Genomic DNA, 27199 nt, shown 5'->3' on the forward strand with positions numbered 1-27199 from the left:
GGTACTGGCAGTATATACTATCTATGGGGGGTACTGGCAGTATATACTATCTATGGGGGGTACTGGCAGTATATACTATCTATGGGGGGTACTGGCAGTATATACTATCTATGGGGGGTACTGGCTGTATATACTATCTATGGGGGGTACTGGCAGTATATACTATCTATGGGGGGTACTGACAGTATATACTATCTATGGGGGGTACTGGCTGTATATACTATCTATGAGGGATACTGGCAGTATATACTATCTATGGGGGGTACTGGCTGTATATACTATCTATGGGGGGTACTGGCTGTATATACTATCTATGGGGGGGTATTGGCAGTATATACTATCTATGGGGGGTACTGGCAGTATATACTATCTATGGGGGGTACTGGCAGTATATACTATCTATGGGGGGTACTGGCTGTATATACTATCTATGGGGGGTACTGGCTGTAAATACTATCTATGGGGGGTACTGGCAGTATATACTATCTATGGGGGGTACTGGCAGTATATACTATCTATGGGGGTTACTGGCTGTATATACTATCTATGGGGGGTACTGGCAGTATATACTATCTATGGGGGGTACTGGCAGTATATACTATCTATGGGGGGTACTGGCAGTATATGCTATCGATGGGGGGTACTGGCTGTATATACTATCTATGGGGGGGTACAGGCAGTATATACTATCTATACGGGCATACTGCAGTATATATTATTTATGGGGCTACTGGCAGTATATACTGTATATGGTGGGTCTGTCTATATATACTATCTATGGGGTCTAGCAGTATATACTATTTATGGGGGGGTACAGACAGTATACACTATGTATGGGGGGTACTGGCTGTATATGCAGGATATACAGGGGGTGAACTCTGGACAGAATTGGTCTCCTTCCCCATCTGGCACTGAGCTCTGGATGGAATGAGTAACCTTTACTTTCGGGGAGTTAATTCCAGGCAGAATTGGTCTCCTTTCCCATCTGGCAGGGAGCTCTGGACAGAATAAGTCAGCTTTCCTCTCTGGGGTGAACTCTAGACAGAATTGGTCTTCTTCCCCATCTGGCTGTGAGTTCTGGACAGAATGGGGGTCATTTACTAAGGGCCCGAATCGTGTTTTTTTCCGACGGGTTACCCGAATATTTCCGATTTGCGCAATATTTCCCTGAATTGCCCCGGCGATGGGATTAAAAAAAAGTGACACCTGGTGGACATCGGGCGCAATACCTTGAATCGCCGGAAGACACGAATCCTCCACACGGAACGTGCCGCTGGATCGCGACAGGACCAGGTAAGTAAGTCTGCCCCAATGAGTAACCTTTCCTAGCGGAAAGTGAAATCTGGACGGAATTGGTCTCTTTCCCCATCTGGCATTGAGTTCTGGATGGAATGAGTAACTTTTCCTCTCTGGGAGTGACCTCTGGACAGAACTGGTCTCCTTCCATTTTCCGTGTATAATGCGCTGTGCAGGGAGTCACAAAGATCCTGCGCCCGATATCCTGCATGTGTCGCTTTCCCGCTCAGGTCCCCAGAGTTCACCTTCTTCTTCCTGGTGCATGTAAGTGCATTGTCTGTGTATAATGCGCTGTGCGGGGAGTCACTAAGATTGTGCGCCTGATATCCTGCATGTGTCGCTTCCCCGCTCAGGTCCCCGGAGTTCACCTTCTTCTTCCTGGTGCATGTAAGTGCATTGTCTGTGTATAATGCGCTGTGCGGGGAGTCACTAAGATCCTGCGCCCGATATCCTGCATGTGTCACTTCCCCGCTCAGGTCCCCGGAGTTCACCTTCTTCTTCCTGGTGCATGTAAGTGCATTGTCCGTGTATAATGCGCTGTGCGGGGAGTCACTAAGATCCTGCGCCCGATATCCTGCATGTGTCGCTTCCTCGCTCAGGTCCCCGGAGTTCACCTTCTTCTTCCTGGTGCATGTAAGTGCATTGTCCGTGTATAATGCGCTGTGCGGGGAGTCACTAAGATCCTGCGCCCGATATCCTGCATGTGTCGCTGCCCCGCTCAGGTCCCCGGAGTTCACCTTCTTCTTCCTGGTGCATGTAAGTGCATTGTCCGTGTATAATACGCTGTGCGGCGAGTCACTAAGACCCTGCCCCGATATCCTGCATGTGTCGCTTCCCCGCTCAGGTCCCCGGAGTTCACCTTCTTCTTCCTGGTGCATGTAAGTGTATTGTCCGTGTATAATGCGCTGTGCAGGGAGTCACTAAGATCATGCGTCCATTATCCTGCATGTGTCGCTTCCCCGCTCAGGTCCCCGGAGTTCACCTTCTTCTTCCTGGTGCAGGTAAGTGCATTGTCCATGTATAATGCGCTGTGCAGGGAGTCACTAAGATCCTTCACCCGATATCCTGCATGTGTTGCTTCCCCGCTCAGGTCCCTGGAGTTCACCTTCTTCTTCCTGGTGCATGTAAGTGCATTGTCCATGTATAATGCGCTGTGCAGGGAGTCACTAAGATCGTGCACCCGATATCCTGCATGTGTCACTTCCCCGCTCAGGTCCCAGGAGTTCACCTTCTTCTTCCTGGTGCTTGTAAGTGCATTGTCCATGTATAATGCGCTGTGCAGGGAGTCACTAAGATCGTGCACCCGATATCCTGCATGTGTCACTTCCCCGCTCAGGTCCCCGGAGTTCACCTTCTTCTTCCTGGTGCATGTAAGTGCATTGTCTGTGTATAATGCGCTGTGCGGGGAGTCACTAAGATCGTGCGCCCGATATCCTGCATGTGTCACTTCCCCGCTCAGGTCCCCGGAGTTCACCTTCTTCTTCCTGGTGCATGTAAGTGCATTGTCCGTGTATAATGCGCTGTGCGGGGAGTCACTAAGATCCTGCGCCCGATATCCTGCATGTGTCGCTTCCTCGCTCAGGTCCCCGGAGTTCACCTTCTTCTTCCTGGTGCATGTAAGTGCATTGTCCGTGTATAATGCGCTGTGCGGGGAGTCACTAAGATCCTGCGCCCGATATCCTGCATGTGTCGCTGCCCCGCTCAGGTCCCCGGAGTTCACCTTCTTCTTCCTGGTGCATGTAAGTGCATTGTCCGTGTATAATACGCTGTGCGGCGAGTCACTAAGACCCTGCCCCGATATCCTGCATGTGTCGCTTCCCCGCTCAGGTCCCCGGAGTTCACCTTCTTCTTCCTGGTGCATGTAAGTGTATTGTCCGTGTATAATGCGCTGTGCAGGGAGTCACTAAGATCATGCGTCCATTATCCTGCATGTGTCGCTTCCCCGCTCAGGTCCCCGGAGTTCACCTTCTTCTTCCTGGTGCAGGTAAGTGCATTGTCCATGTATAATGCGCTGTGCAGGGAGTCACTAAGATCCTTCACCCGATATCCTGCATGTGTTGCTTCCCCGCTCAGGTCCCTGGAGTTCACCTTCTTCTTCCTGGTGCATGTAAGTGCATTGTCCATGTATAATGCGCTGTGCAGGGAGTCACTAAGATCGTGCACCCGATATCCTGCATGTGTCACTTCCCCGCTCAGGTCCCGGGAGTTCACCTTCTTCTTCCTGGTGCTTGTAAGTGCATTGTCCGTGTATAATGCGCTGTGCGGGGAGTCACTAAGATCGTGCGCCCGATATCCTGCATGTGTCGCTTCCCCGCTCAGGTCCCAGGAGTTCACCTTCTTCTTCCTGGTGCATGTAAGTGCATTGTCCGTGTATAATGCGCTGTGCGGGGAGTCACTAAGATCCTGCACCCGATATCCTGCATGTGTCGCTTCCCCACTCAGGTCCCCGGAGTTCACCTTCTTCTTCCTGGTGCATGTAAGTGCATTGTCCTGCGACACAATTTAAATGTTTAATCCCGTGCTCAGTCCACATCAGTTGGGTTGATGTGCCACGCTACTGATTTGTGTTGCATGAAAGTCAACGCCAAAATCCGATCGCGTGCTCCAAAAACCCCAGTTAAATGCGGTGCAAAACGGAAAAAGTTGTGAAACCCGGCGAAAATGCGGTTGGCGGACCCTTAGTAAATATGCCCCACAGTGATGTCACAGTACAAGAGAGCTCAATTCTATTCCTCCTCCTTGTAGTATATGGATCAGTGTTGGCTCCACATGATGGAGACGTTTTGTTTCCCACTTATCATTGTAATCTCTACAATAAGCAGAAAAGCCGTTTGTCATTGTCTCTATTCATCATCATTTCCCTCAGACAACGTGTTATGATCTGATTATGTAGAAATATAATGGAGCTCATTATCCCAGACATTCCATGGATCAACATTAAACATCAATTAACGGCCCCATGTTTTCCTGAAACGTCAAGAGGAAAGCGACTCCCGAATACTGACAAACAGGGACCAGGCCGGAATGTCATGTGACTGATGTTACACGGAGCAACTCAGTGTCCGAAGGGATCAGGACCACTATAGTCACTGACTGCAAGACCAAAGTATCTCCAGGTGTGTAACAGACCTGTACAATGTTTCCAAGAATATAATCACCGAAATACTGCCCCCTATGTAAAGGAATATAACTACTATAATACTGCCCCTATGTACAAGAATATAACTATTATAATACTGCCCCCTATGTACAAGAATATAACTACTATAATACTCCCCCCTATGTACAGGAATATAACTACTATAATACTCCCCCCTATGTACAGGAATATAACTACTATAATACTGCCCCTATGTACAGGAATATAACTACTATAATACTGCCCCCTATGTACAAGAATATAACTACTATAATACTGCCCCTATGTACAGGAATATAACTACTATAATACTGCCCCCTATGTACAGGAATATAACTACTATAATACTGCCCCCTATGTACAGGAATATAACTACTATAATACTGTCCCCTATGTACAAGAATATAACTACTATAATACTGCCCCCTATGTACAGGAATATAACTACTATAATACTGCCCCCTATGTACAAGACTATAACTACTATAATACTGCCTCCTATGTACAGGACTATAACTACTATAATACTGCCTCCTATGTACAGGAATATAACTACTATAATACTGCCCCCTATGTACAGGAATATAACTACTATAATACTGCTCCCTATGTACAAGAATATAACTACTAAAATACTGCCCCCTATGTACAAGAATATAACTACTATAATACTGCCCCCTATGTACAAGAATATAACTACTATAATACTGCCTCCTATGTACAGGACTATAACTACTATAATACTGCCCCCTATGTACAGGAATATAACTACTATAATACTGCCCCCTATGTACAGGAATATAACTACTATAATACTGCTCCCTATGTACAAGAATATAACTACTATAATACTGCCCCCTATGTACAGGAATATAACTACTATAATACTGTCCCCTATGTACAGGAATATAACTACTATAATACTGCCCTCTATGTACAGGAATATAACTACTATAATACTGCCCCCTATGTACAAGAATATAACTACTATAATACTGCCCCCTATGTACAGGAATATAACTACTATAATACTGCCCCCTATGTACAAGAATATAACTACTATAATACTGCCCCCTATGTACAGGACTATAACTACTATAATACTGCCCCCTATGTACAGGAATATAACTACTATAATACTGCCCCCTATGTACAAGAATATTACTACTATAATACTGCCCCCTATGTACAAGAATATTACTACTATAATACTGCCCCCTATGTACAAGAATATAACTACTATAATACTGCCCCCTATGTACAGGAATATAACTACTATAATACTGCCCCCTATGTACAAGAATATAACTACTATAATACTGCCCTCTATGTACAGGAATATAACTACTATAATACTGCCCCCTATGTACAAGAATATAACTACTATAATACTGCCCTCTATGTACAGGAATATAACTACTATAATACTGCCCCCTATGTACAAGAATATAACTACTATAATACTGCCCCCTATGTACAAGAATATAACTACTATAATACTGCCCCCTATGTACAAGAATATAACTACTATAATACTGCCCTCTATGTACAGGAATATAACTACTATAATACTGCCCCCTATGTACAAGAATATAACTACTATAATACTGCCCCTATGTACAGGACTATAACTACTATAATACTGCCCCCTATGTACAAGAATATTACTACTATAATACTGCCCCCTATGTACAAGAATATTACTACTATAATACTGCCCCCTATGTACAAGAATATTACTACTATAATACTGCCCCCTATGTACAGGAATATAACTACTATAATACTGCCCCTATGTACAGGAATATAACTACTATAATACTGCCCCTATGTACAGGAATATAACTACTATAATACTGCCCCCTATGTACAGGAATATAACTACTATAATACTGCTCCCTATGTACAAGAATATAACTACTATAATACTGCCCCCTATGTACAGGAATATAACTACTATAATACTGTCCCCTATGTACAGGAATATAACTACTATAATACTGCCCCCTATGTACAAGAATATAACTACTATAATACTGCCCCCTATGTACAAGAATATAACTACTATAATACTGCCCCCTATGTACAAGAATATAACTACTATAATACTGCCCTCTATGTACAGGAATATAACTACTATAATACTGCCCCCTATGTACAAGAATATAACTACTATAATACTGCCCTCTATGTACAGGAATATAACTACTATAATACTGCCCCCTATGTACAAGAATATAACTACTATAATATTGCCCTCTATGTACAGGAATATAACTACTATAATACTGCCCCCTATGTACAAGAATATAACTACTATAATACTGCCCCCTATGTACAAGAATATAACTACTATAATACTGCCCCCTATGTACAGGAATATAACTACTATAATACTGCCCCCTATGTACAAGAATATAACTACTATAATACTGCCCTCTATGTACAGGAATATAACTACTATAATACTGCCCCCTATGTACAAGAATATAACTACTATAATACTGCCCTCTATGTACAGGAATATAACTACTATAATACTGCCCCCTATGTACAAGAATATAACTACTATAATACTGCCCCCTATGTACAAGAATATAACTACTATAATACTGCCCCCTATGTACAAGAATATAACTACTATAATACTGCCCTCTATGTACAGGAATATAACTACTATAATACTGCCCCCTATGTACAAGAATATAACTACTATAATACTGCCCCTATGTACAGGACTATAACTACTATAATACTGCCCCCTATGTACAGGAATATAACTACTATAATACTGCCCCTATGTACAGGAATATAACTACTATAATACTGCCCCCTATGTACAGGAATATAACTACTATAATACTGCCCCTATGTACAGGAATATAACTACTATAATACTGCCCCCTATGTACAGGAATATAACTACTATAATACTGCCCCCTATGTACAAGAATTTAACTACTATAATACTGCTCCCTATGTACAGGAATATAACTACTATAATACTGCCCCCTATGTACAGGATTATAACTACTATAATACTGCCCCCTATGTACAGAAATATAACTACTATAATACTGCCCCCTATGTACAAGAATATAACTACTATAATACTGCTCCCTATGTACAGGAATATAACTACTATAATACTGCCCCCTATGTACAGGAATATAACTACTATAATACTGCCCCCTATGTACAGGGATATAACTACTATAATACTGCCCCCTATGTACAAGAATATAACTACTATAATACTGCCCCCTATGTACAGGAATATAACTACTATAATACTGCCCCCTATGTACAGGAATATAACTACTATAATACTGCCCCCTATGTACAGGGATATAACTACTATAATTCTGCCCCCTATGTACAGGAATATAACTACTATAATACTGCCTCCTATGTACAGGAATATAACTACTATAATACTGCCCCCTATGTACAGGAATATAACTACTATAATACTGCCCCCTATGTACAGGAATATAACTACTATAATACTGCCCCTTATGTACAAGAATATAACTACTATAATACTGCCCCCTATGTACAAGAATATAACTACTATAATACTGCCCCCTATGTACAGGGATATAACTACTATAATAATGCCCCCTATGTACAAGAATATAACTACTATAATACTGCCCCCTATGTACAGGAATACAACTACTATAATACTGCCCCCTATGTACAGGGATATAACTACTATAATACTGCCCCCTATGTACAGGAATATAACTACTATAATACTGCTCCCTATTTACAAGAATATAACTACTATAATACTGCCCCCTATGTACAGGAATATAACTACTATAATACTGCCCCCTATGTACAGGAATATAACTACTATAATACTGCCCCCTATGTACAGGACTATAACTACTATAATACTGCTCCCTATGTACAAGAATATAACTACTATAATACTGCCCCCTATGTACAGGAATATAACTACTATAATACTGCCCCCCTATGTACAAGAATATAACTACTATAATACTGCCCCCTATGTACAAGAATATAACTACTATAATACTGCCCCCTATGTTCAAGAATATAACTACTATAATACTGCCCCCTATGTACAGGAATATAACTACTATAATACTGCCCCCTATGTACAGGAATATAACTACTATAATACTGCCCCCTATGTACAGGAATATAACTACTATAATACTGCCCCCTATGTACAGGAATATAACTACTATAATACTGCCCCCTATGTACAGGAATATAACTACTATAATACTGCCCCCCTATGTACAGGAATATAACTACTATAATACTGCCCCCCTATGTACAAGAATATAACTACTATAATACTGCCCCCTATGTACAAGAATATAACTACTATAATACTGCCCCCTATGTACAGGAATATAACTACTATAATACTGCCCCCCTATGTACAAGAATATAACTACTATAATACTGCCCCCTATGTACAAGAATATAACTACTATAATACTGCCCCCTATGTTCAAGAATATAACTACTATAATACTGCCCCCTATGTACAGGAATATAACTACTATAATACTGCCCCCTATGTACAGGAATATAACTACTATAATACTGCCCCCTATGTACAGGAATATAACTACTATAATACTGCCCCCTATGTACAAGAATGTAACTACTATAATACTGCCCCCTATGTACAGGAATATAACTACTATAATACTGCCCCCTATGTACAGGAATATAACTACTATAATACTGCCCCCTATGTACAAGAATATAACTACTATAATACTGCCCCCTATGTACAAGAATATAACTACTATAATACTGCCCCCTATGTACAGGAATATAACTACTATAATACTGCCCCCTATGTACAAGAATATAACTACTATAATACTGCCCCCTATGTACAAGAATATAACTACTATAATACTGCCCCCTATGTACAGGTTTATACCTACTATAATACTGCCCCCTATGTACAGGAATATAACTACTATAATACTGCCCCCTATGTACAAGAATATAGCTCCTATAATACTGCCCCTATGTACAAGAATATAACTACTATAATACTGCCCCCTATGTACAGGAATATAACTGCTATAATACTGCCTCCTATGTACAAGAATATAACTACTATAATACTGCCCCCTATGTACTGGAATATAACTACTTTAATACTGCCCCCTATGTACAGGAATATAACTACTATAATACTGCCCCCTATGTACAGGAATATAACTACTATAATACTGCCCCCTATGTACAAGAATATAACTACTATAATACTGCCCCCTATGTACAGGAATATAACTACTATAATACTGCCCCCTATGTACAGGAATATAACTACTATAATACTGCCTCCTATGTACAGGAATATAACTACTATAATACTGCCCCCTATGTACAGGAATATAACTACTATAATACTGCCCCCTATGTACAGGAATATAACTACTATAATACTGCCCCTTATGTACAAGAATATAACTACTATAATACTGCCCCCTATGTACAAGAATATAACTACTATAATACTGCCCCCTATGTACAGGGATATAACTACTATAATAATGCCCCCTATGTACAAGAATATAACTACTATAATACTGCCCCCTATGTACAGGAATATAACTGCTATAATACTGCCTCCTATGTACAAGAATATAACTACTATAATACTGCCCCCTATGTACTGGAATATAACTACTATAATACTGCCCCCTATGTACAGGAATATAACTACTATAATACTGCCCCCTATGTACAGGAATATAACTACTATAATACTGCCCCCTATGTACAAGAATATAACTACTATAATACTGCCCCCTATGTACAGGAATATAACTGCTATAATACTGCCCCCTATGTGCTTCATTATAGCAGTTTTATGTTTATGGACAGTTGCTTTGTTCAGGGCAGGAGATGATCTGAACTGTTTAGGGGAATATTATTGCGATGTATTCAGTACATTTATTAATACCTGGAAATTATATTACCGCTCAAGCGTGAAAAATATTCTCCTATCATCTGAGTGACTTTGAAGTGAAGGTGAGGGCTCTCAGTGTAGCCTGTAGATCATGCGGTATTATATGCGTCTCACACCTCGTGGATGGCGGCGTCTTCTCTATAGTCGTTACCTGTGATGTCACTGTTACATGTAAACACAATCTACATCAGAGGGAAACAATATTACAAGTCCTCTGATACCGACACGTACAACCCAGGGACTACAAAGGAGTAATTAGAGGTGCGCGATAATACGAGCTCCGTGTCTTCGAGTGATAATTGGAAACTTTAAGCTCCTTTTGTAGAATATTTATGACTCTTCACCTTTTATCATTCTGTTTTTATGACATTCTGCGCTTATATTATACATTAATACCGGCCAAATATTTACTCAAATTTCCATCAACCCTTAACCACCACTAGGTGGAGCTAATTGCATACACTAATAAGCACCTTAGCTCCTCCTAGTGGTGTCTACAGGCAGTTACAGCTATGACCATGTAGACATCATAGGCTCTCGGTCCTGCTAATTTTTGGGGTGGACCGGGACCCTTTTTGATGTTCTCACTTTTTTTTAGGGGCATGATAGACAAACTTTGTAAATGTTTTGTTGCCCGTGTTCATCAGATAATTTATCCACAGCTTTGAAAAGTGGTGAAAGTGCCAGTAAAAATCAAAGAGTCTTTGAAGAGAGCAGTGTAATACAGAGGGATAAGAGCACAGCAGTGTGAGGACACCCCCTGCTGTGGGAATATACAGTCCTACCTGCAGCTACTACCATTATACACAGCAGTGTGTGACTATAAACCTCTCCAGGACCAGTATATCACACTCCCTGCACACACACATTTGGAGTAACACCAATCCTTGCATGTAATTCCAAATTTCACAGTTCTGCTGCTACTTAGGACCTGCATAAAGATATGATTACACATCTCTCTAGGGACAATATCTAACACTGCCTGCAGAGAGAACAGACACAGCAGGGTGAGGACAGACCCCCCAGTGCACTTCCTGCAATATAAATCCTTGTATCACAGTCCTGCTGCTACTAACAACCTACACAAAGGTCTGATAATACATCTCTCCATGCTGCTTCCATATACAGATATATTATGGGACTGACTCTTTTTAGCAGGATAACATCCCTGTCCTGTGCCCTGGGAATCTGTCAGTGAATGGAAATGGACTCCTCTCCGTAGGTGCTGACCCAGTAGAGTAGACGCTTAGTTCTGCCTCCAGAACTTTATGTAGAGACAAAGACACTTTTGTGGAGGTCTCTAACAAGTGGGATGTTCTGCAGTCTCATCCAATGGGAAACAAATAAAGCAAGTACCTTCAGTTGTGTGTATGGTGTCAGTAGCAGCAGGACTGTGGTATATGGATTTATATTACAGGGTTATTGCTGGACTGGAGGCGTGTCCTCACACTGCTGTGCACTGAGCCTCTACACAGTGGGGCACATTTACTTACCCGGTCCAGCGGCGTGTTCTCCGTTGCGGATTCGGGTCTGCCAGGATTCACTAAGGTCTGTGCACCCGATATCCACCAGGTGTCGCTGCTGCGCCGAGGTCCGCCGGAGTTCACCTTCTTCTTCCCGGTGCATGTAAGTGCTGATCTTGCGAAACAAATTCTTTTTTAAATTCCGCATTCTTTCCGAATCCGTCGGGTTGTCCAACGGCCACGCCCCCGATTTCTGCCGCGTGAAAGGTGGCGCCGATGCACCAAAATCCGATCGCGTGCACCAAAATCCCGGGGCAATTCGGCACAAATCGGAAATTGTTGGGAAAGTGCGCGGTTCGGACCCTTAGTAAATGAGCCCCAATGACTGCTGTAGTAAACAACTAGAAACAGGCTACAGCTTTTCCTTAGGGCAGAGAAGTGGTGCTGTAGTGAGCTAAGAGCACAGCAGTGTGAGGACAGTTTTTTTTCACAGTCCTGCTGCTACTACACACACAGCAGTATTACACAGCTAAATACTGCCTCTTTAAGACCATGTACTGTACAACAGTCACAGCCATTTTCGAGGGCTTGGACAACTCTCTTTGGTCACCTAGTTGACGATCCTCCATCAGGTCTGATATGTCCGTATGAACCGGTCTGGAAGAATACCGCCATCATGTGCTGGTAATATACACGATATATGGTCACAACCGCTGCTATCTGGTCTCCATATCAGCAAATAACGTAATTACTGGATCCTGTTTCTGTATCACATCCTGCAGCTCTAACACATAGATATCAAAGTATAAACTATTATAAGAAGGCTAAAGGACCTGCGATGATGTCACTAGGGTCACATGTCATGAATGTAACACAAGGCACCGTGTACAAAAATGTACACAATATTTCCCATCTGTAAATGGAGCTTTATATGTCTGTAGTTGAATATTAACAGACGGTCCCTAAGTACAAGGAGGCGGAGCAGTGATGTGAAGAGACACAGAGCTGTCAGTCACAATAATGGGGTGTGGCCCACTGCCAGCCTGAGAGAGAGAAGAGCCACAGACACGAGAGATGAGTCAGAAAAGCTAATTTGCATATCAGAAACGCACCTGTAATTAATGTACAGGGCCTCACTGGCAGCTGATTTTAGGTGATACGGAGAGGACTTGTTACCCTTTATCAGCAGGGATTGTTACTCGGGGGGGAGGGGGGGTCAAAATCTGCTGACAGGGAGAATATTGGTTTAATAATTAAAATAAAGGTTAACTAAAGAAACAAACAAAATAACTTGTCAAATCTTCCTTCATTGTCCTTAGGAAAATGTTTTTGTATGTTTTCTATGCGTTTGGCTGGTTAGAAAAAACATTTTCTTCTATTCTGGAGGTGTAAGCAGGTGTGGTAATACAGAAATGAATAAAAACAGATTCAAACCAGCCATACGCATCAAGAACGGTCCAAAATCGCACCATGTGACCGCACCCTCAGGGTTGCTGGACCTTGGTTGTCCTTCTCCTGTGGATGGCGTCCGTGCACCTCAGGAAACCTCTGGGCTCCATTGGACCTAAGGCAGAATCAGTCATCCCAATGAATAACCGCAGAGGCCACTCCTGTCCATAAATAACATTGGGGCTCAGCTTTCCGTTGCTGAGTTTAAGGACCATAATAACAGGAAGGTTCTGCCCCCAGAACAAGTCATCCACAGGCAAACAGGTTACATCCTGCTCCAGGAGCTTAATGTTCATCAGATTGTTATTCCCACCTGGAATGTCTTTAATTGTCCCTTTACAACCCCCGAGGGTGTTCTCTGTCCTGTGACTTTCTTGCTGCTTTATTTTATTTGATATTAACAATAACTGAAGTTTAATTCTGATGATTTCAACAATAATATGTAAAAAGACCAACCTGGGTCACAAATACTGGAAGGCGCTGACCAACCTGCAAAGTCTGGGGCGCGCTCCGTGTTTGGGATGGGTGGATGTAACTGTACTATATTTCAGACCTTACTCATGTGAATAGGAGCTGTAGTAACCTGCCTCGGCCACTAGACAGGGAATGGAGCCCCTTAGAGATCAGTAGAGCCCCATAAAGGTCAGTGGAGTCCCATAGAGGTCAGTGGAGTCCCATAGAGGTCGGTGGAGCCCCATAGGTTGGTGGAGCCCCATAGATCGGTGGAGCCCCATAGAGGTTGGTGGAGCCCAATATTGGTTTCTGGAGCCCCATAGAGTTCAGTGGCCGCCCATAAAGATTGATGGAGCCCCATAGAGGTTAATGGAGCCCCATGTTGGTTGGTGGAGCCCCATAGAGGTCAGTGGAGCCCCATAGAGTTTAGTGGAGCCCCATAAAAGTTGATGGAGCCCCATAGAGGTTACTGGAGCCCCATGTAGGTTGGTGGAGCCCCATAGAGGTCAGTGGAGCCCCATAGAGTTTAGTGTAGCCCCATAAAAGTTGATGGAGCCCCATGTAGGTTACTGGAGCCCCATGTAGGTTGGTGGAGCCCCATAGAGGTCAGTGAAGCCCCATAGAGGTTGGAGAAGCCCCATAGGGGTCAGTGGAGCCCCATAAAGGTCAATAGAGCACCGAATGCAGCTTCTTCCTGAACACCTTTTGTGGGACTTGTGGATTGTGCAACATCCCCCACCGGGGCCTAGCCCTTTGAGGAGAGGCCTGGTGACAGCCGGGGCCCGCGGTACTGGAGTGGCTGGCGGTGGCGGCCTAAGCACGCTATTGTCACGGTGCTTGGTACGGGGGAACCGGAGGGCTGTCCTACAGCCTGGCAGGTCTCCAGCAGGGTGGTGTTGGCAAGAAATGATGAGGGAGAGGCTGCTATAGCGGATCTCCCTGGGGCAACCCCTTAATGTCCCGAGTGTGAGTCTCTGGGTGATGGACAGGGTGCCGGTGATGATGGCAGCCGTATTAGCAGGGACCAGACGGAGACAGAAGTTGAAGAAAACAACTTACAGTTCTTTATTTGAACCGGCAGGAACCGCAGCAACGTGCCTTTAACAGGTAGATGGAGTGCTGAGATGTGAGTTGGAGGGAGCCTCAGGAGATAGTTCACCAGCCTGGATGTAGAGGGCAGGCTGGGAAGGCAGCTGTGTCCTGGTAGGAAGCTTCAGCTTGTCCTGTAGGGCTTCAGGTATCACCTTTAAAGGTAAGATGATACCCCTTTTCCTCACTATACTACTCTAGTCTTATACTCCACTCTTCAGAGGCAGGGGCTAGGCTCTTCCTGCTCTGGTATGGGCTAGACTGAGATTACTCACTCACTCACTCACTCACTAGGATTCTCCTACACTGGAATCTCTCTCTTGAGAGACTTTTCTCTTAAATCCCCTAGAACATTCCTGGCCAGGGGGTTTTATTACCTCCCTTTGGTCAGGTGGTGGCTGCTCCTCCAATCACATCTCAGCTTACAAAGGACAGGATGTAACACAGATCATTGGACAATAGCATCTTGCATCATACAAAATACTTAACCTCTGCCTTGCCAGGCAGGACTCACCACTGCAATATCCCCTATGTCCTATCAGGACCATGTAGTGCGATGTGGGTACATGCAGGTGGGACGTATTCGCAAACACTCCCTCGCCATTGCATCGGCGAGGGTGTTGCATACCCCGGGGGCAATTGAAAGAGCCGCCCTCGGCTCGACCATAGATGTTTTAGGGCACAGAGGGGGCTAAGGGCACTTCTGGGAAGTGCAGGCTATGTGAGGTGTAGGGACAAACCGCCCATGGTCCTGGGGACAGGCACCTGGGTTGGTGTCGGACTAAGACACATATATGTAAATGCGAAGTAAGACAGTTGGTCGCTAACGCCATTAAACTGAACTGTACAGTAGGAAAGGTGTGGTGTCATGTCCTGTAATCCACTCCTTGCACCAAGGCCTGTATATTTGTTATGTAAACACTTCTTCCCTGGCGACAAATATATAATGTGTATATCTGCATTGCATTAGCATATGCGACACGAGTACCTCCTGACTGACATCCTTACCCATGTATGGGTGGCATCCAGGTGCTAACTCTGTAACACCCCCGGTCCCCTAAAGACCCGCAGTTTACGGACTACCCCCATGTGCAAACCTCGGTTTGAGGGATCAGGTAGTGGTCAGTGTTTTACAAAAAGACGGTCCGACACAGCCACACTACAACCTGTAAAGCCTATGAAAGGGTTAATGCAGACTACTGGCATATATTCTGACAGTGTGCAAACAGGTTAAGATCACATTGGCTTAGGAGCCCAATGGGTACACATCTTGAACGTTACAAACGTTACAGAGGTAGATAGGCTACTCAGGGTAGCACGGTAGCAAATGTCTCTTTTCCTGCAAAGAAAAGGCATGGAAGTGCAAACATAATGTCCGTACCTAAAAAGGAAGGCATTAAGTGCAAAATAATAATAAATAAAGTGGCAACTTTTCCTTGGTAGTATCTGGCAACAGTCTCACAGAAGGTCTCTAATGACAAAGTCCATCTTCTGGGTACAGCCCTTGATGTGGGGAAAAGTGCAATAAAGAAGCGAAGGGTCTCCTCTATGTGTAGAGGGACAGAGTCCTTTGGTAGGAATCTCTGCTGTGGCAGAGGAAGAGGTGCTATCATAGCACAGGGCAGTGTATAATCTCTTGACTGAGATAAATAAGGGTAAGAGTCTCAGGACAGTTTCTGGCTCTATAGGGTAGGGCAGAAATAAATATACATATGTACACAGTACCTGAAGAAGGCTTTCAGCCCATCAGGGGTTACTCGGCATCGCTGGGTTCAGCAAAGACAAGATCCAGCTCCAGCAAGGGATCCTGTACATCTTCAGCGGGAATGGGTTCCGGCTGGGGACACCCGGTGGCAGTAGCAGGTACTGCAGGTGCAGCAACATCCTCCTGACTTTCAGGGGGAGGAGCGCTGTCGCCCGGGATGTCGGCTGTTTCAGCCGGGGGCTCAACTGAGCCAGGGACCACAGAGGGGTCCAGCAGTAAATAAATAGAGGCCTGCGGCAGCGCCGTGGCTCCCTCTAGCTCCGGTTCTTCTGGGGCCGGGTCATCACCCCATTGGTAACCGGCAAGGGGAGATGTGGGCCTAGACGGAACCTCCGGACAAGGTTCGCTAGCCGGGATGTCTTCTCCCACAGAAGAGCCGCGGGACCTGGCAATACTCCCGGCCCATGGATGGCAATGGGACCCGTACTCACGATTACCGTGGATGGGGCATTCACGTGGGTCACCGCCCGGGGACTCGCAGCCGAGGAAGAAGAAGTGTTCGGAGATTCCGGCCACTCGTCGTCCTCATACCAGTCGTCGTACGGGAGGTAGCGGTCCTCATCAGAGTCGGGGATCCGGATCACACCAGCCGCCCAGGGTCCTCGGGGCCCCTCTTGCAGGGAGAATTCAATGCACTCGCCTGGCTTCAGGTTGTGCTGGCTCTCCGGCAGATCAGGCCTCTTGACAGACCGGAGGGGTATAAATACTTCCCGTCCGGTGTAGTCCTGGGTGGCGAAGCCATAGCCCTGCTGCTTATCGAAGAACCGGACCATGCCGGTGGTGCGGTTCTTTTCCACCCAGGCTCCAGCTGTAGACCGGCCGGCCATGTAGCGTTGGGCTTCCTTCTCGCGGCGCCGCTGCTCCGAGACAGCGTCCCGGAGTCGCTGGCGGGCGGCCTCACCTCGGCCTCGAGGCTGCGGAGGTGCCGGTGCTGGGGCTCGTGGCTCCGGTGCAGGCTCGGCTCTCCGTGTTGGTCGGGTAGGTGCCGGAACAGGAGCAGGAGCAGCCGGAGGATCAGGAACCGTCTCAGCAGGGCTAGCAGGCCGAACAGCAGGGACAGCAGGCCTCGTAGCAGGTGGCACAGCAGCGGTAGGCCCAGGCGCTGGCTCGACAGGAGTCGGGGCCTCCCCACGTGGCGCCTCCACGTGGGCCCGCGGTACCGGCATGGTAACCGGGAGAGGCACGAGGAACCGCCCGGGATGTAGTTGGTACTCCGTCACCGTCTGGACATACCTCCTGGTGACGAAGGCTCGGGTCAGTCCTCGATGCAGCCGGTGCCCAGCAAAGGGCCTCCGGACCGGCTGCGCAGAGACCACAACCATGGTCTCTAACACTTCGTAAAACTCTGAACGCTCCACAGGAGGGAATGGCGGAGGACCCCACATGGTGTTGACCTCACAGTCCAAGATCCGCATGAGTTCTGGCGTTCTGTTGAGGCGGGGCAGGAAGTCCGCATCGCGCCAGGGGGAGGAGTCCAAGTCCTTCCCGCCAAGAGCTGTGGCGGGCTCTAATTTTTCCTGCGCCACAGGAGGCGGGGTTCGCGCCCTTCGCGCGTGGGTGGAGCTTGGTGAGTCATCTGGGTTTCCCGCCAGTGAAGGTTTTGGCGGGCTTGAATTACAGGACTCACCACTGCAATATCCTCTATGTCCTATCAGGACCATGTAGTGCGATGTGGGTACATGCAGGTGGGACGTATTCGCAAACACTCCCTCGCCATTGCATCGGCGAGGGTGTTGCAATTGGCTTTGGGTTGTCCCACTAGCCACAAATCTAAGGATAGTAGCAGGGCAATCTTAATCTTGATACAACCTCTTTTAGTTTTTGCCACCATATTTACCCCCCCCCCCCCTCCATGGGGGAAATAACGAGGCCTCTGGATCCTGGAGAAATGGATGTGACACGCTGGTGATCAGACTCATGTACACGGTGATGTCTTCATTGGATATTTCGGATGTGAACATCTCCCGTGTAGAATCTCTTTAAGCCTGCGGCGAGTATTCCCCGGACGCGGCGCAGGTGGAGAACAAGGGAAGGGTAAGAAATGGAATGAATAAAAGATAAAAAATCTGGACAGAGATAAAGCAGAAATAAACCCGAAACATGGAGCCCGGGTTCATCTAGAGGACACAACCCCAATTATCTCATTATCAGAATGACAGATTACGGCTCATTCTTCATCAGGTTCTGTGGCGCATGATCCGATTCAGAAATCCCGAAAGTTATGAATCAAAGGTAAAAATATTGGGGGGAAACCGATGGTAGGCGTAAATATGCAGAACGCAGTCAGTGTTATGTATTGTCCCTGCAGAGATGTGTAATCAGAATGCTCTGTATATTGTTAGTAGCAGCAGGACTGTGAAATATGGATTTATATTCCAGGTTTGTGGCTTCTCCAGCTGCACTGGGGGTCCTCACACTGCCGTGCTCTGTGCTCTCTGTAGACAGTGTTGGGTATAGTCCCTGGAGAGATGTGTAATCAGATCTTTGTGTATGTTGTTAGCAGCAGCAGGACTGTAAAATATGATTTTATATGTAAGGATTGTGGCTTCTGCAAGTGCTCTGCAGGTGTGTCCTCACACTCCTGTACTCTGTGCGCTCTGCAGATTGGATTTTGGTATTGTCCTTGGAGATATGTGTAATCAGACCTTTGTGTATGTAGTTAGTAGCAGCAGGACTGTTAAATATGGATTAATATTCCATGGTAGTAGCTTCTACTACCAGGAGGGACCAGGAGAGCAGTGAATATATTATAGAGCACATGAAAGTTGAAAGATGCTTTAGCCCGGGACTCAGGCTGAAGCATCTAACAGGGAGCCAGGTGACGTTTCATATACTTTATTACAAGCACCAGATAACACATGTAGCCAGATAACATATTTGCCATATACAGCACTTTGTCTGTAGCAACCTGTCCCCTGATAAAAGGCTCTTCAGTGCCGAGGGTTAAGAGCGCAGCAGTGTGAGGACTTGTAATGGTTAAATGAAAGCATCTGAATGGTTAGAAATACACAATGTATCCTATCGTGCTTAATGCACAATTTCTCTCACATTCCGGAATCTTATACTTATCTTCCAGCCCAGATCCTCTGTATCGGAGATCAAACCTCAACCTCCCGTGAGTTCCTAAAAAATCTGAAAAACTCCCCATAGAGATATGAGGGCGATGTTTTTCCATACAGTTTATGTCTATGGAATTTATCACATTTTTGTCATGAACATCTTAGCAGCAATTAGATTTAATTAAGATAGGTCGATATTATCTCCCGCTATCTGGAATGTAGGAAATGTCAACTGCTTCCCATGGGGGCCGTTATCATAGCGCCAGCGGTGTCCCACATAGTGATGGAGGCGCCCGCAAGGTCACCTTGGCATGAGAGCATGTATGATGGGCACAGACATGGCATAAATCAAGAGATGTAACAACAGCCCTGTGACCCCGGCCTGTGACCCTCGCCTGTGACCCCGCCTGTGACCCCGGCCTGTGACCCCCGCCTGTGACCCCCACCGGTGACCCCCACCGGTGACCCCAGCCTGTGACCCCAGCCTGTGACCCCGGCCTGTGTCACCCAGCCTGTAACCTCAGCTGTGACCCCCTGCTTGCTGTCTAGTCCAATTTCTCTTGCCACCTTTCTGACCCACTTCCTACCTATCCTACTCCCCCACATAATGGGGCTCATTTACTTACCCGGTCCAGCCGCGATCCCGCGGCGCGTTGTCTGACGCTGATTCGGGTCTGCCGGGATTCACTAAGGTCGTGCGCCCGATATCCACCAGGTGTCGCTGCTGCGCCGAGCTCCACCGGAGTTCACCTTCTTCTTCCTGGTGCATGTAAGTGCGTGTCAAGCGGCACATTTTTCCGCGGTTTTTCCGAATCCGTCAGGTTTTCCGATGGCCACGCCCGCCGATTTCCGTAGCATGAAACCTGGTGCCGATGCGACACAATGTGCCCCAATTTCTCTACCTATCTAATCCAACCCCCTACCCTTCTATCTGCTCCCAATTCCTTCTGCCACCACCCTGGTCCAATTTCACCCACTACTTATCTTCTCCAATGTCCCCTGCTACACATCTGCCCCAATAACCACTACTACCTATCTGGCCAATGCCCCTAATACTTATCTGCACCAATTTCCCCCTTTATGTTTCTTCTCCCCCTTTTCCTCTATCTTCTAAAATGCCCCCGCATGCCTTTCTACATGACTCCTGCCCTAGCCTTAGGGTTGTTGAGGGCTAATCTTGGAGGTTCAAGAGACAGTGGTGTGTAGCACCAAAGTAATATACAAGAGGGTAGTTTACAGGTCAGGGCAGAGGTCAAACATTAGCGAAGAAGCAAGCAACAGGTCAGGGGTGAAAACAAACTATCAGAAGATACCAGGGGGAAGCCTTCACAGAAGTCGTACTCGGATAGGACCTTAATTGCTATTTAGGGGCAATTATTAGATGTGCTGGTTGGGATCAGAAGTCTGGACATGGTTGGATAAGGCTGCAGTGTAGAGGAGGCTGTTACTAACCCAGCGGCTATGACCCCTAGTAGGAGTGTGATGCTGGAGGTAATAGACTGCCATAGACACAGTTATTCTGAGAACATGAGTTGAGTGCCTTCTTTTGGCACAAGCTCAGTCCAGTCCGACTCTCCATCTTTTACACAATTACAGATGTCAAACATATGCAAGAACTGGAGGGAACCACTGAATCCGCACTGAACAGTTTGCGACACCAACAAACCTCTATCATCAATGCGACATCAATTATGTAGAGACACCACCGAAACCCATCATGTAGAGATACCACCGAAACCCATCATGTAGAGATACCACCGAAACCCATCATGTAGAGATACCACCGAAACCCAGCATGTAGTGATACCACCGAAACCCATCATGTGGAAGGAGCTTCAGACCTATTCACAACTTATCTCCGGACTGGAAAGCCAAGACCCCACATACAGATGACTTGATTTCTTAAAACTTCCTGTTGGGTGGTAGATGAGTCTTCCAGACAGCGGTCTGTAAAGTTCCTTCTTTGTGGCTCAGAGATGTCCATGGGCAGTGGATACATTTTGTCTCGGTAGAAACAATTGAATGTGATGGGTTTTACAATAATAATGTGCATCTTCAGTCTCCACCGTCTTCCTGGGGCTGAGCTCGGCTACTAGGAGACGCGATGTTAGCGCTGAGGGGATCACCTAGAGAGGAAGGAACATTTCAGAAATGTTTAGTGCCAGTGACATAAAATGTGTCCGATACTGATCCAGTTACTGATCCTCATTGTCCATTTCTTCTTGCCTAATTATTGGCTGCCCAAAGTGGCCTCTGATTGGACAATATGGCAGCATACATGACCCTGTGATCTGTGAGCATATTAAAGGGGATGTCCAAGATAAAACCAACATGGCAGCCAACATCTCCCAGCCCATGCATTATGATTGGTGATGGAGGTCGGGTCCATTGAAATGGATGAGGATTGATTGGCACCCGGACGTCATTGCTTGTTCTTTACAATCCTTACACATAGGAGATGGTTGTCTGGGTATATACATTAGTATATACATTACTCCTCTGCTTTGTACACAGCTGGTGATGTTACCACAATGATATTCTCATGTGATTCGAGGTTATTTCACCTAATCTGATGTGATTTGATATAAATCTATCTTATCCAATCTGATCTTATCCAATCTTGTCTAATGCAATTTGATTTTATATAATATGATCAGATTTTATCTCTTTCGATTATATAATTTCTTCTATACTGTGATGGAATGTAGGATGATCTACTTTTATCTAATGTGATCTGGTCTGGGGGTGGTGTCACATTGGCGTTTGTGCTCCGTATCTGTTGCGTTTTGTCTACAGTGGGGCACATTTACTTACCTGGTCCTGGCGCGATCCAGTGGCGCGTTGTCCGACGAGGATTCGGGTCTTCCGGCGATTCACTAAGGTCGTGCGCCCGATGTCCACCAGGTGTCGCTGCTGCGCCGAGGTCTGCCGGAGTTCACCATCCTATTCCTGGTGCAGGTAAGCGCGTGTCAAGCAACACATTTCTTTTTCTTAAATACCGCGGTTTTTCCGAATCCGTCGGGTTTTCCAACGGCCACGCCCCCGATTTCCGTCGCATTCATGCCAAAGCGCCACAATCCGATCACGTGCGCCAAAGTCCCGGGGCAATTCAGCACAAATTCAGCTGTAATTTTCGGGAAACCCGACGAAAAAGAGCGATTCGGACCCTTAGTAAATTAACCCACAGTGTGTCTCCGTTTTGCTTCGTGTTGTCTCCGCATCCGCCGAAAGACTGAAGTTGTGACATTACTTGGAAAACATAACCCCTGTTTTTCAGCCTCATCAGTGAAAAAAAAGCATCCATTATTTTTTTGCGGACCCATTGGGGGTCATTTAATAAGGGCCCGATTCGCGTTTTTCCCGACGTGTTACCTGAATATTTCCGATTTGCGCCGATTTTCCCTGAATTGCCCCGGGATTTTGGCGCACGCAATCAGATTGTGGCGCATCGGCGCTGGCATGCACGCGACGGAAATCGGGGGGCGTGGCCGAACGAAAACCTGACGGATTCGGAAAAACCGCCGCATTTAAAACAAAAAATGTGTCGCGGAGCTTGCACTTACCTTCACTCAGCCCGGCTCGGTGAACTCCAGCGCGTTCCGATGCTTTTCAGCGCAGCAGCGCCACCTGGTGGACGTCGGAGGAACTACCTTAATAAATCCCGGCCGGACGCGAATCCACCGCAGAGAACGCGCCGCTGGATCGCAAATGGACCGGGTAAGTAAATCTGCCCCTATGTCTTATATTTTTATCCGGGATCCGCATCAGTGTAGATAATTGGACGTGTTTCATGTTTCATAATTTTTTTCCACGGACAGCGGATCAGTGAGAATACAAGCCAATGTGATAACACCCAAAGAAATCAATGGATTTGTGAGGCGTCTGTGGAAATCACTGAACTACGGACATGAAAAACAGCGCCAATGTGAAGGAGCCCCTATCCAATGGTAAAGAATGCAAAACATCTGCAGCTTCTTCCTTATCAGGTCTAATAATCAGGAAAACCTCCTCAATGAACGTGAATTGCGTTTCTAAACACCATGAGGACGCAGTGTGTGAACGCAGTCCGATCTAACATGTAATGGGGTCGCACTGACGCTAATGTTTCCATCCTCCCCTCGGACTTTCTGTAGTTTCCTCGTCGCCTCTTCCCAGGAGTCGGCGGCCTCCGTTCGTGACCTCGCCGTATTGATGACTTGTAAGACGCCGATATTTACATCTTTATCCCTTTTCCATATTTCCCTCTGCCTGTAGCCATCAGTCAGCGACGCTCCGCAGGGTCATTAGGAGGAGGAGTATTGATTACATCTATTGATTATCTCCCCCCGGTCGCCCATATTCATTGATCGCCATATAACGGGGGTCTCCGCACATTGGCGTTTAGCAAATTACCGAAATCTCATTTATTCAGTACGTTAAATACGACTTCATATGTCAAGTCTGATCACGAGGCGCGAGCGCTACATACAGCACGAAGGCTACACGCTACATACAGAACGTGGGCTACATGCTACATACAGAACGTGGGCTACATGCTACATACAGAACGTGGGCTACACGCTACATACAGAACATGGGCTACACACTACATACAGCACGAGTGCTACATACAGAACGTGGGCTACACGCTACATACAGAACGTGGGCTACATGCTACATACAGAACGTGGGCTACATGCTACATACAGAACGTGGGCTACACGCTACATACAGAACATGGGCTACACACTACATACAGCACGAGTGCTACATACAGAACGTGGGCTACACGCTACATACAGAACGTGGGCTACATGCTACATACAGAACGTGGGCTACATGCTACATACAGAACGTGGGCTACACGCTACATACAGAACATGGGCTACACACTACATACAGCACGAGTGCTACATACAGAACGTGGGCTACATGCTACATACAGAACGTGGGCTACATGCTACATACAGAACGTGGGCTACACACTACATACAGAACGTGGGCTACACGCTACATACAGAACGTGGGCTACATGCTACATACAGAACGTGGGCTACATGCTACATACAGAACGTGGGCTACACGCTACATACAGAACATGGGCTACACACTACATACAGCACGAGTGCTACATACAGAACGTGGGCTACACGCTACATACAGAACGTGGGCTACATGCTACATACAGAACGTGGGCTACACGCTACATACAGCACGAGTGCTACACGCTACATACAGCACGTGGGCTACATGCTACATACAGAACGTGGGCTACATGCTACATACAGAACATGGGCTACACACTACATACAGCACGAGTGCTACATACAGAACGTGGGCTACACGCTACATACAGAACGTGGGCTACACGCTACATACAGAACGTGGGCTACACGCTACATACAGCACGAGTGCTACACGCTACATACAGCACGTGGGTTACACGCTACATACAGAACGTGGGCTACACGCTACATACAGAACGTGGGCTGCACGCTACATACAGCACGAGTGCTACACGCTACATACAGCACGTGGGCTACATGCTACATACAGCACGAGTGCTACACGCTACATACAGCACGTGGGCTACACGCTACATACAGCATGAGTGCTACACGCTACATACAGCACGTGGGCTACACGCCACATACAGCACGTGGGCTACACGCTACATACAGCACGAGTGCTACACGCTACATACAGCACGAGGGCTACACGCCACATACAGCACGTGGGCTACACGCTACATACAGCACGTGGGCTACACGCCACATACAGCACGTGGGCTACACGCCACATACAGCACGTGGGCTACACGCTACATACAGCACGAGGGCTACACGCTACATACAGCACGTGGGCTACACGCTACATACAGCACGTGGGCTACACGCTACATACAGCACGAGGGCTACACGCTACATACAGCACGAGGGCTAAACGCTACATACAGCACGTGGGCTACACGCTACATACAGCACGTGGGCTACACGCTACATACAGCACGTGGGCTACACGCTACATACAGCACGTGGGCTACACGCTACATATAGCACGTGGGCTACACGCTACATACAGCACGTGGGCTACACGCTACATACAGCACGTGGGCTACACGCCACATACAGCACGTGGGCTACACGCCACATACAGCACGTGGGCTACACGCCACATACAGCACGTGGGCTACACGCCACATACAGCACGTGGGCTACACGCTACATACAGCACGAGGGCTACACGCTACATACAGCACGTGGGCTACACGCTACATACAGCACGTGGGCTACACGCTACATACAGCACGTGGGCTACACGCTACATACAGCACGTGGGCTACACGCTACATACAGCACGTGGGCTACACGCTACATACAGCACGAGGGCTACACGCTACATACAGCACGTGGGCTACACGCTACATACAGAACGTGGGCTACACGCTACATACAGAACATGGGCTACACACTACATACAGCACGTGGGCTACACGCTACATACAGCACGAGGGCTACACGCTACATACAGCACGAGGGTTACACGCTACATACAGCACGAGGGCTACACGCTACATACAGCACGAGGGTTACACGCTACATACAGCACGTGGGCTACACGCTACATACAGCACGTGGGCTACACGCTACATACAGCACGAGGGCTACACGCTACATACAGCACGTGGGCTACACACTACATACAGCACGTGGGCTACACGCTACATACAGCACGAGGGCTACACGCTACATACAGCACGTGGGCTACACGCTACATACAGAACATGGGCTACACACTACATACAGCACGTGGGCTACACGCTACATACAGCACGTGGGCTACACACTACATACAGAACATGGGCTACACACTACATACAGCACGTGGGCTACACGCTACATACAGCACGTGGTCTGTATGGTCAAAACTGCTTTCAGATCCCTTTAAGATCCTGTCGCGCTGCAGTTGCAGTCACGTTCCGCTATGTTACGTAGCATAATTCATCAGATCTTATCTTGAAGTAAAAAACCTACTTATACGGAGGAATCCCAAACCCTCCTGACCCCTGGGACCAAGAGGTTCCGCATCAGCTGGGGTTTGGTAGTGTACACAAACATGAGCTTCATTCATCCCTCATCTGTGGATCCTTTGAGGAGCAGCGTCAGTGGCGCGCAGCGTATGGCGGTGCATGAACGCTGTAATTATAACCAGTTACTGGATATAGATTGTTTCAATAACATCTGACATATTGTAAACATCGGCATCTTCACCCAAAGGTTTCCATGGCAACTTTTATGTTTCAGGAAAAGATAATGATGATGTTTTTCCTCAATGTAGAACAGAAACAAACAAAATCGCAGGACGCCGCAGTCCTGGAGAGTCCAATGCAGACATCAGGGCAGTGTAGTCAAGGTTGCCAGACGGCGCTGACTTATACAGGTGATTCCTTTCAACAGGGAGCTCAGAGCACAGCAGTGTGAGGACTTATCCCCAAATATCTTATATGTAACCAGTTCCACCCAG

This window comes from Engystomops pustulosus, chromosome 10 (genome assembly GCF_040894005.1).
Source record: "Engystomops pustulosus chromosome 10, aEngPut4.maternal, whole genome shotgun sequence".
Lineage (NCBI taxonomy): Eukaryota > Metazoa > Chordata > Amphibia > Anura > Leptodactylidae > Engystomops > Engystomops pustulosus.